The sequence below is a fragment of the Pan troglodytes genome, chromosome 16, assembly GCF_028858775.2.
Source record: "Pan troglodytes isolate AG18354 chromosome 16, NHGRI_mPanTro3-v2.0_pri, whole genome shotgun sequence".
Classification (NCBI taxonomy): Eukaryota; Metazoa; Chordata; class Mammalia; order Primates; family Hominidae; genus Pan; species Pan troglodytes.
This window is the reverse complement of record NC_072414.2, coordinates 93,505,759-93,515,614: the sequence shown is the minus strand read 5'-3', so window position 1 is coordinate 93,515,614 and position 9,856 is coordinate 93,505,759. Positions and strand designations below refer to the sequence as shown.

Here is a 9,856-nt window from a genome sequence, read left to right as displayed (position 1 = left end):
AGTGGGGTGTTAAAGTCTCCCATTATTAATGTGTGGGAGTCTAAGTCTCTTTGTAGGTCACTCAGGACTTGCTTTATGAATCTTGGTGCTCCTGTATTGGGTGCATATATATTTAGGATAGTTAGCTCTTCTTGTTGAATTGATCCCTTTACCATTATGTAGTGGCCTTCTTTGTCTCTTTTGATCTTTGTTGGTTTAAAGTCTGTTTTATCAGAGACTAGGATTGCAACCCCTGCCTTTTTTGGTTTTCCATTTGCTTGGTAGATCTTCCTCCATCCTTTTATTTTGAGTCTATGTGTGTCTCTGCACGTGAGATGGGTTTCCTGAATACAGCACACTGATGGGTCTTGACTCTTTATCCAATTTGCCAGTCTGTGTCTTTTAATTGGAGCATTTAGTCCATTTACATTTAAAGTTAATATTGTTATGTGTGAATTTGATCCTGTCATTATGATGTTAGCTGGTTATTTTGCTCGTTAGTTGATGCAGTTTCTTCCTAGTCTCGATGGTCTTTACATTTTGGCATGATTTTGCAGCGGCTGGTACTGGTTGTTCCTTTCCATGTTTAGGGCTTCCTTCAGGAGCTCTTGTAAGGCAGGCCTGGTGGTGACAAAATCTCTCAGCATTTGCTTGTCTGTAAAGTATTTTATTTCTCCTTCACTTATGAAGCTTAGTTTGGCTGGATATGAGATTCTGGGTTGAAAATTCTTTGCTTTAAGAATGTTGAATATTGGCCCCCACTCTCTTCTGGCTTGTAGGGTTTCTGCCAAGAGATCCGCTGTTAGTCTGATGGGCTTCCCTTTGAGGGTAACCCGACCTTTCTCTCTGGCTGCCCTTAACATTTTTTCCTTCATTTCAACTTTGGTGAATCTGACAATTATGTGTCTTGGAGTTGCTCTTCTTGAGGAGTATCTTTGTGGCGTTCTCTGTATTTCCTGAATTTGAGTGTTGGCCTGCCTTGCTAGATTGGGGAAGTTCTCCTGGATAATATCCTGCAGAGTGTTTTCCAACTTGGTTTCATTCTCCGCATCACTTTCAGGTACACCAATCAGATGTAGATTTGGTCTTTTCACATAGTCCCATATTTCTTGGAGGCTTTGCTCATTTCTTTTTATTCTTTTTTCTCTAAACTTCCCTTCTCACTTCATTTCATTCATTTCATCTTCCATCGCTGATACCCTTTCTTCCAGTTGATCGCATCGGCTCCTGAGGCTTCTGCATTCTTCATGTAGTTCTCGAGCCTTGGTTTTCAGCTCCATCAGCTCCTTTAAGCACTTCTCTGTATTGGTTATTCTAGTTATACATTCTTCTAAATTTTTTTCAAAGTTTTCAACTTCTTTGCCTTTGGTTTGAATGTCCTCCCGTAGCTCAGAGTAATTTGATCGTCTGAAGCCTTCTTCTCTCAGCTCGTCAAAGTCATTCTCCATCCAGCTTTGTTCCGTTGCTGGTGAGGAGCTGCGTTCCTTTGGAGGAGGAGAGGCGCTCTGCATTTTAGAGTTTCCAGTTTTTCTGTTCTGTTTTTTCCCCATCTTTGTGGTTTTATCTACTTTTGGTCTTTGATGATGGTGATGTACAGATGGGTTTTTGGTGTGGATGTCCTTTCTGTTTGTTTTCCTTCTAACAGAGAGGACCCTCAGCTGCAGGTCTGTTGGAGTACCCTGCCGTGTGAGGTGTCAGTGTGCCCCTGCTGGGGGGTGCCTCCCAGTTAGGCTGCTCGGGGGTCAGGGGTCAGGGACCCACTTGAGGAGGCAGTCTGCCCGTTCTCAGATCTCCAGCTGCGTGCTGGGAGAACCACTGCTCTCTTCAAAGCTGTCAGACAGGGACATTTAAGTCTGCAGAGGTTACTGCTGTCTTTTTGTGTGTCTGTGCCCTGCCCCCAGAGGTGGAGCCTACAGAGGCAGGCAGGCCTCCTTGAGCTGTGGTGGGCTCCACCCAGTCCGAGCTTCCCGGCTGCTTTGTTTACCTAATCAAGCCTGGGCAATGGCGGGCGCCCCTCCCCCAGCCTCGCTGCCGCCTTGCAGTTTGATCTCAGACTGCTGTGCTAGCAACCAGCGAGACTCCGTGGGTGTAGGACCCTCCGAGCCAGGTGCGGGATGTAATCTCGTGGTGCGCCGTTTTTTAAGCCCGTCGGAAAAGCGCAGTATTCGGGTGGGAGTGACCCGATTTTCCAGGTGCGTCCATCACCCCTTTCTTTGACTCGGAAAGGGAACTCCATGACCCCTTGCGCTTCCCGAGTGAGGCAATGCCTCGCCCTGCTTCGGCTCGCGCAGGGTGCGCGCACCCACTGGCCTGTGCCCACTGTCTGGCACTCCCTAGTGAGATGAACCCGGTACCTCAGATGGAAATGCAGAAATCACCCGTCTTCTGCGTCGCTCACGCTGGGAGCTGTAGACCGGAGCTGTTCCTATTGGGCCATCTTGGCTCCTCCTGTGGTAAGTTTTCTTTTCCTTTGTTTAGAGCTTCTATTTTTTCTTTTTTTTTTTTTCTCCCACAGTGTTACTATTTACTTTTTGGAGCATTTTTATGCTGGTTCCTTAAAACCCTTGTCAGACAATTATAGTATCTGTATTATCTTGGTGTTGCTGTCTGTTGGTTGCCTTTTTGCATTCATATTGAGATGTCCTTGGTCATAGTGTGATGAGTAATTGTGGATTGTAACTAGGACATTCTGAGTGTTGTGTGATGAAGTTCTGGTTTCTATTTAAATCTTCTTTCAGCAGGCAGTCAACCTGTTTAGCTTCAGGATGCATGTTCCAGTACACTTTCATAGGCTGAGATTCAAATGCCAATTTAGTTTGCTACCCTGGTCTTCCCAGCTTATGTGCTGCCCAGAGGCCACACCGCAGCTCAGTTCTCCAATCTTCTAATGTGTTGATTCTTATTAGGCATACGCTGCTTGGGGGTCTGCCCAGGAATTAATACACAGGTTCTCTCCTCCGTAATCCTACCTACCCTGCTCTAATTGGGAGGGGAGGAGGTGCTGCCTCTTTGCTGCTGTTTGCTTCGTGCATGGTGGGGATGGTCACAGTCTATGCACCAGTGGAGTGGGAGAGGAGCATCACCTCTTTGCTGACATTTGCTTAGTGCAGCAGTGGGATGGTAGAAAGGATTCACTCTGCAGTCTCCACAGTGATAGGTATTGGGGGAGGGGTGCCACTTCTACCCATGTTAGTGTAGGATCAGAATAGTTGAAAGGGCTTCACCCTGAAGTTTGCTCTGAGTCCTGGTATAGAGGAGGAAGGGTTCTTTCTCCTTAATGCAAGACAGAAATGGCCAAACAGGTCTCCACCTACAGTCTCTGATATGGTTTGTCTGTGTCCACACCCAAATCTCATCTTGAATGGTAGCTCCCATAATCCCCACATGTCATGGGAGGGACCCAGTGGGAGGTAATGGAATCATAAGGGCGGTTACCCTATGCTGCTGTTCTCATGACAGTGAGTGAGCTCTCATGAGATCTGATGGTTTTGTAAGGGGCTTTTCCCCTTTTTGCTTGGCACTTCTCCTTGATGCCACCATGTGAAGAAGGACATGTGTGCTTCCCCTTTTGCCATGACTGTACATTTCCTGAGGCCTCCTCAGCCATGCTAAGCTGTGAGTCAGTTAAACCTCTTTCCTTTATAAACTACCCAGTCACAGGGATGTCTTTATTAGCAGCAGGAGAACAAACTAACACGGTCTCCCTGACCATAGACTCCAAGTCGGGAGAAGAAAGGGTGCCTGATCATTAGGGTAGGACAGGGATGGTTGACAGGGCTCTGCCCTCAGTCCCTGCAGCTGCGGTGTTGCATGGGGTTGGAGGATGGTATCACTTTTTTTTAATACCATCTGTTCATCTGGAGTAGAATGTGTTCTATCTCTCAGGGCTGCCCTTTATCAATACTTTTGCCTAGAGAAAGTAAGCTTTCCTTGGAGCCTTTGTTTTTTGTGCCTGTTGGTATTTCTGAGTGTGGGCCTCTCCGGTACTCAAATGAAGATATACGGGAGGGAAATCATAACAAGGAACTCACCACCTGGTTGTTCCCTAGCCAAGTCACCTTCTTTTCTCTGCCTCTCAGTCTTCTGATGGTTGCTTTAGAGATTTCATCCAGAGTTTGGTTGCAAATAGTGGGAAATATAAGATGGAATGTGGTTACTCCAATAAAAATGAGAGGAATCTTTTATACTTACTTCCATGTTTTACCATTTCTGATGCTCTTCATTTCTTTGTGTAAACCAAGCTTGTCCAACCATGGCCCAACACAAATTCATAAACTTTCCTAAAACATTATGGGATTTTTTTGATTTTTTGAAGCTCATTAGCTATCCTTAGGGTTAACGTATTTTATGTGTGGCCCAAGACAATTCTATCTCCAATGTGGCCCAGGGAAGCCAAAAGATTGGACACCCCTGGTGTAGACCCGAATTTCTGTCTGCTCTCATATTCCATGTGATAAAGAGTAAGATTCCATTTCTTATGTTTGACCTTTGATAGCTTTCAAACCTCATTCCTTCTCCAATTACAGGGACCTGCATATTTCTTCCCTTGGTGTCAGCAGGAAGTTTGAACCACACAAGCCCCACCCTTTGTGCTTGAACCTTTTCCGCAGTCCCACCACCTACTCACAATACAAGCCAAATCCATTAACTCTGCCTCACTCCCACCATTTATACTGACTTGCACCTGACCTTTTCTCTTCAGAAAGTCCCATGGCATGAGCAAGAAACATTTCCATATCTTCTTGGTGCATATGGCCTTATCATTCTTGACATTTAAACTATTCCAGTGAGAGGGGGCTGATCCCATCCTCCTCAAGGTGATCATAATACACTCTTTCTATCTGAAGAAACTTCTTTAAATGAATCGAGAATGAATTGTCTCAGCCTTTGTTTGTTTGAGAATGTTTTTATTTTACCTTAATTTTTAAAAATATTTTTATTTAATATAGAATTCTGGGTTGAGAGATTTTTTCCCTTTCTTTCAGCATTTTAAAAATGTCACTCCATTGTCTTTTGGCTTGTGTAGTTTCTGATCAGAAGTGTCCTGTAATTCTTATCTTTACTGTTCTGCATGTAATGTTCCCTTTTTTCTCTGCTATCTTCAAGCTTTTCTCTTCATCTTCCACTTGTGACAGTTTCACTATGATGTGTATAGTTAAGTGGGATTTTTTGCTGATGGTGGTGTTGGTGTTTTCTTTTTCCTTTCCTTTATTTTTGGTATTAATTCTGCATAGGGTTCTCTGAGAGTCTTGGATCTGTGGTTTAATGTCTGTTATTACTTTTGGAAAATCCTTGACTATTTTCTCTTCTTATATTTCTTCTTCTTCATTCCCTCCTCTCCTGTGACTGATAACATATACGTTAGCCCATCTCATGATGTCCTACAGCTCTTGAATACTCCGCTTTGCTTTTGCCATTATTTTTTCTTTGTGTTTCTCTTTGGATAATTTTTATTGACCTATTTTCAAATGTGTTGATTTTTTCAAAGCTGTATTCATTCTACTCATGTGCCTGTCAAAAGAATTCTTTATCTGTAATGTCATATATTTAATTTCTAGCATTTCTATTTTACTTTTTCTTGTAGTGTTCCTCTCGCTGGTGAAATTCCCTATCTGTTTGCGTTTGTTGCCCCTTTTACATTAGATGCATTAACATATTTATTATAGTTATTTTAAAATCTCTGTCTAATGGTTCCAACTATTGGGGTCATCAAGTCTATTTCTGTTGATTGCTTTGTCTCTAGATTGTTTTATCTTTTGCTTTTTAAAAAATTGTAATTTTTGATCGAATGCCAGACATTGTGTGTTAACAGTACAGACTGAGGTAAATAATATTCACATCTCCAAATTTTTATGCCTATTATGTCTGACTTCTAGTGTGCAAGGTGAAGTCGATCTAGTTAGGAGCTGAGCTGGGTTTGGGTTTACTTTGTTGCTATTGCTATCTTCGGTGCTGCTAAGGCTTCAAGTTTCTGTAAATACGAGATGTTTCTATAATATCTTGTACTAGATTGGGGACTGGGGTGTTGGGTGGTTTTCTTCTGTGTTCCTAATGCTCCCTTTACCTTTTAGCTATTCCTGCATGTCTTTGCCACAGAGGGACTCTATCTATACTCTCGCCTCTTCAGGGATAGACTCTCTTTACTTGTTACTCTGTGCTAGGCTTATGGTGAGATAGGGTTTTCTTTGTTGTCTTGCTGCAACCTCAATCTTAGACAGATATAAACCTTAGGGTGGGGCTGTCTCAGCAATTCTGCTCTTCCTTCCTACGGCAATTAAATTCTGCCTTGTATCTGTGATGGTCTTGGACAGGAGATTCCTGCTCTCCCCTCCCTCGGTGTAGCAGACTTCTGGTTGGTACTGGTATAGGATCCTGGGCCTGGAATAGCTTCTGAATTTTATCCCAGAACTAGCACATTTTTGCATCTACCCTTCCCACAGTTCCAAAGGATTTTCTCCTGTGTTCTTGGGGCTAGAGTTTTCCTACCCCTCTTCCAGAGGCATATAAGTTTTGCTTCTAGTCTTTCTATAAGAGCAGTGGATTTTGCCTGTGCCCTGTGTGTGGGAGGATGCGGTCCCCTCCCCTCAATGTCTTAAGGCGTTTACTGCATAGAAAGGAAGGATCCAGGGGAAGTGGGTGGGGCTTTGTTCCTGTCCTCCAACAGCAGCTGATCTTGTCCTGCACACCCACATACCTGTGCCTCTGAAGGAGCAGCCCCCGTTTCCTGCCCACTCCTAATATGTCTCTTGAGAGCCCTCAGTGATTTTGTGAGTGAGTGTGACTCCCTGAGTTTCCCAGTTATTCCAAACTTACATCCTAGGCCACACTTGGACTTTAATGATTTACTAACATTTTATCTGATAGCTTCATACCTAATGGGGGCCACATGTTTTTCCTGTGCTCAGGCAAAGGTGAGAAACGCCATGTGTCTTGTGTCTCCCTGGAGTGCCTGCTCCCTCTTTGGAATTCTGCTTATTTGGTTGCCTTGCCATCTTAGATCTTTGATAGACTCAAGAAAAATTATAACTTTGGTACACTGGCCAGGTTTTTTATTATTCTTTGCAGCTTTCTGCATCCCACATGGAAGCAGAAACGAGATGTTTCAAAATCACCATCTCACTCTAGTTTGTCTACAAAGCCATCTATCAAGAACATTATATGAACTTTTAAATACATTCTTCTGTATTTATAGAATGATTTTTAAAGCATTTCCAGCCATGTTTAAAAGCTGTGAATAGTCTTTTTTTGTAACCTAGTAACCAAAGTTATTAATGAAAGTCACAGTTAAACTTTTTTCCTTTGAAAAAAAAATGAATCAACACATAACGAGAAGGTTAACATTTTTCTCTATCTTCTGGAAACTCTTGCGTTGTTTTATTTTAAATTTATATAAGCTCTCTGTAACCAATTAGGACAGCATCTCCCATGGATTTTAATAGACCTTGTAATATGTGTTACTTTTCTTCTGTGGGGTATCTGTTTATCTGTGCGAGTTAGTTCTAGAGTATGCACATCATGATGGAACATTTGTGTCATTACTTGATGTTCTGATTTTTTATGGCGGTGTAACAAATTACCTCAAAGCTCAGTGGTGTAAAACAGTCACACATTTTCACAGATATTGTGCATCAGACATTTGGACAGGCACAGCAGAATGGTTTGTCTCTGTTCTGTGATGCCTGGGGCCGCAGCTGGGAGACTCCGAGGATGGGGGCTGGAATCACCCACAGGCTCATTAGTCATCTGCCTGGGGATCCTCTCCACAGGGGCTTCTCCGTGTGGTCTCCCTGCAGGGTCTGGTTTGGGCTCCCTTCCAGCATGCTGGCTGGCCACGCGGAAGCTGTGTCGGCTGTTCTAACCCAGCTCCAGAAGCCAGGCTGCGGTACACGTACCACAGCCCATTAATTGAGTGAGCTACAAAGATCCACCCGAAGCCAAGGGGAGTAGACGTGAACTCCTGCTCTGACTTGGGGGCAGGAGGGCAGGAAGATTCAGAAAAAGCAATGAAACTAGAAACCACACAGAGGCCATTTTTAGAAAATACCAGTTGCTATAATTAACCTCCAGAGTCTTTCAAGAGCTGGAGGAAGAGCAGGGGAAAAGAAGGTGAGAGGGGCTGGCTGGAGTCTTCCTTCACAATCCCTCAGAACTCACTAGTTCTTTTTTTCTGTAATTAGGTGGGATATTACTTTCCAGTTAATCTTTTGTTCGCACTATTGCCAAGTGTTCCTGTCAAAAGAGTTTCTATTTTGTTGTTTGTGTGTTTGTGTTTTCGAAGATGTGTTAACCCTGTGTCCTTTTCAGGGTCACGCCGCTTACCTTTTATCCAGCAAGGCTTCGCACCTCCTGGGAAATGATTGGTCAGAGGAAGTCAGAAAAGCCTAGAATATAAATGCGCGGCACAAGTCTCAGTTTATCACTGAAATTTTTTCTGACCTGAGTAGAATAACTTAGGTAGATAATTTTAGAATCTGAATTGAGTTTAGAAGTCTCCTTATGCCAACTAAAGAATGCAGGCCATTGGATAGTCAGGATTTTTTTTTTTCTATTTGTTTTAGGATGCCTCTCAAAATAACTATTTTGTCTATGTTAAAAGTTACCCAAAGTGGCTGGACGTGGTGGCTCACACCTGTAATCTCAACATTTTGGGAGGCCGAGGCAGGCAGATCACCTGAGGTCAGGAGTTCGAGACCTGCCTGGCCAACATGGTGAAACCCCGTCTCTACTAAAAATACAAAAATTAGCCAGGCATGATGGTGGGCGCCTATAATCACAGCTACTGGGGAGGCTGAGGCAGGAGAATTGCTTGAACCCGGGAGGCGGAGGTTGCAGCGAGCCGATATCACACCACTGCGCTCCAGTCTGGGGTTCAGAGTGAGTCTCCATCTCAAAAAAAATTTAAAAAAATAAAAAATAAGTTACCCAAAGTGGCCAACCATAACTTCAATTGTCCTTGATGAAACAACGTCATTTACATGAATTAGAATTATTACATGAAAATGTGGAGTAAGCAGGTGTTTGGCCTGAGAGGGGCTCGCATTTGGACCAAGACCATCCCACAAGAACTGCCGTGGTGGGCCGGGACCGTGTGCCCACAATCCTGTCCAGAACCTGGCCCAGAGCCGGCTGTCATCAGTCCGGGCTAAGGACCCTCCTGCCGTCTGTCTGCTTTCCATGTCTTGAGTGTTTTTCATTTGCGAGAGGACATCAGTTGGGGGAGGGTGGACCTGGAGGCTGCCTCCAGGAGAGACTCACTGGACTCAGATCTGCCCTCTCCCCACAGACATCTTCCTGCAGACAGACAGCGCTTGCTTCCCTGACAGGCTTGGAACCCAGACTCACACTTACCTCCTACAGATGGCGACTCAAGCGGTGTCAGATGTGTTCCTGTTTACCAAGTCAGGGTCCCAGGCTGCAGGACTGGAGATCTTGGCTGAATCATGCTAAAACCCCCACTTGTGGAAGCCCACAACCCAAGACCACCGGAACATCCGTCACCAAAAAAGGTCAATGTCTTTAGCCAGCGGCTGGGGAGATACTGCACGTGTGTGAGTCTAAAGCCTCAGTGCTTCTGACTTTACTGGTTGCTGTAATTTCCCACTAACTGCCCAGAGCTGTTGGCTGTGGGTACACAAACAGGTGCCCTGAAGAGCCCCCCTGCTCTGGAAGCAGAAGATGGGCATGGCCACAGCAAGGCCTCTGCCTGCCGGCCTGGCGTGCTGGGTTCAGAGGTACAGCGCCAGCCCCTCCTCTGAGCTCCCTCGGCTCCAGGGTTCACAGCTGCTTCCTGCAGTCGCCAATATCAGGGTCACCACAGCAGCCACATTTGCTCCTTTGCCTCTCAGCAGTCCCCCAACTCTCATCTTCACTTCCTTTT

The 9,856-nt window shown here is 44.6% G+C and overlaps 1 long non-coding RNA gene across 1 annotated transcript; it reads left to right on the top strand.

Moving 5' to 3' along the window:
- Positions 1–2,347: 2,347 nt before the first annotated feature.
- LOC134808563 (uncharacterized) lies at positions 2,348–9,307 on the top strand. Its single transcript, XR_010151822.1, has 2 exons — positions 2,348–2,432; positions 9,263–9,307. It is a non-coding gene; the product is annotated as an uncharacterized LOC134808563 (long non-coding RNA).
- Positions 9,308–9,856: the final 549 nt, after the last annotated feature.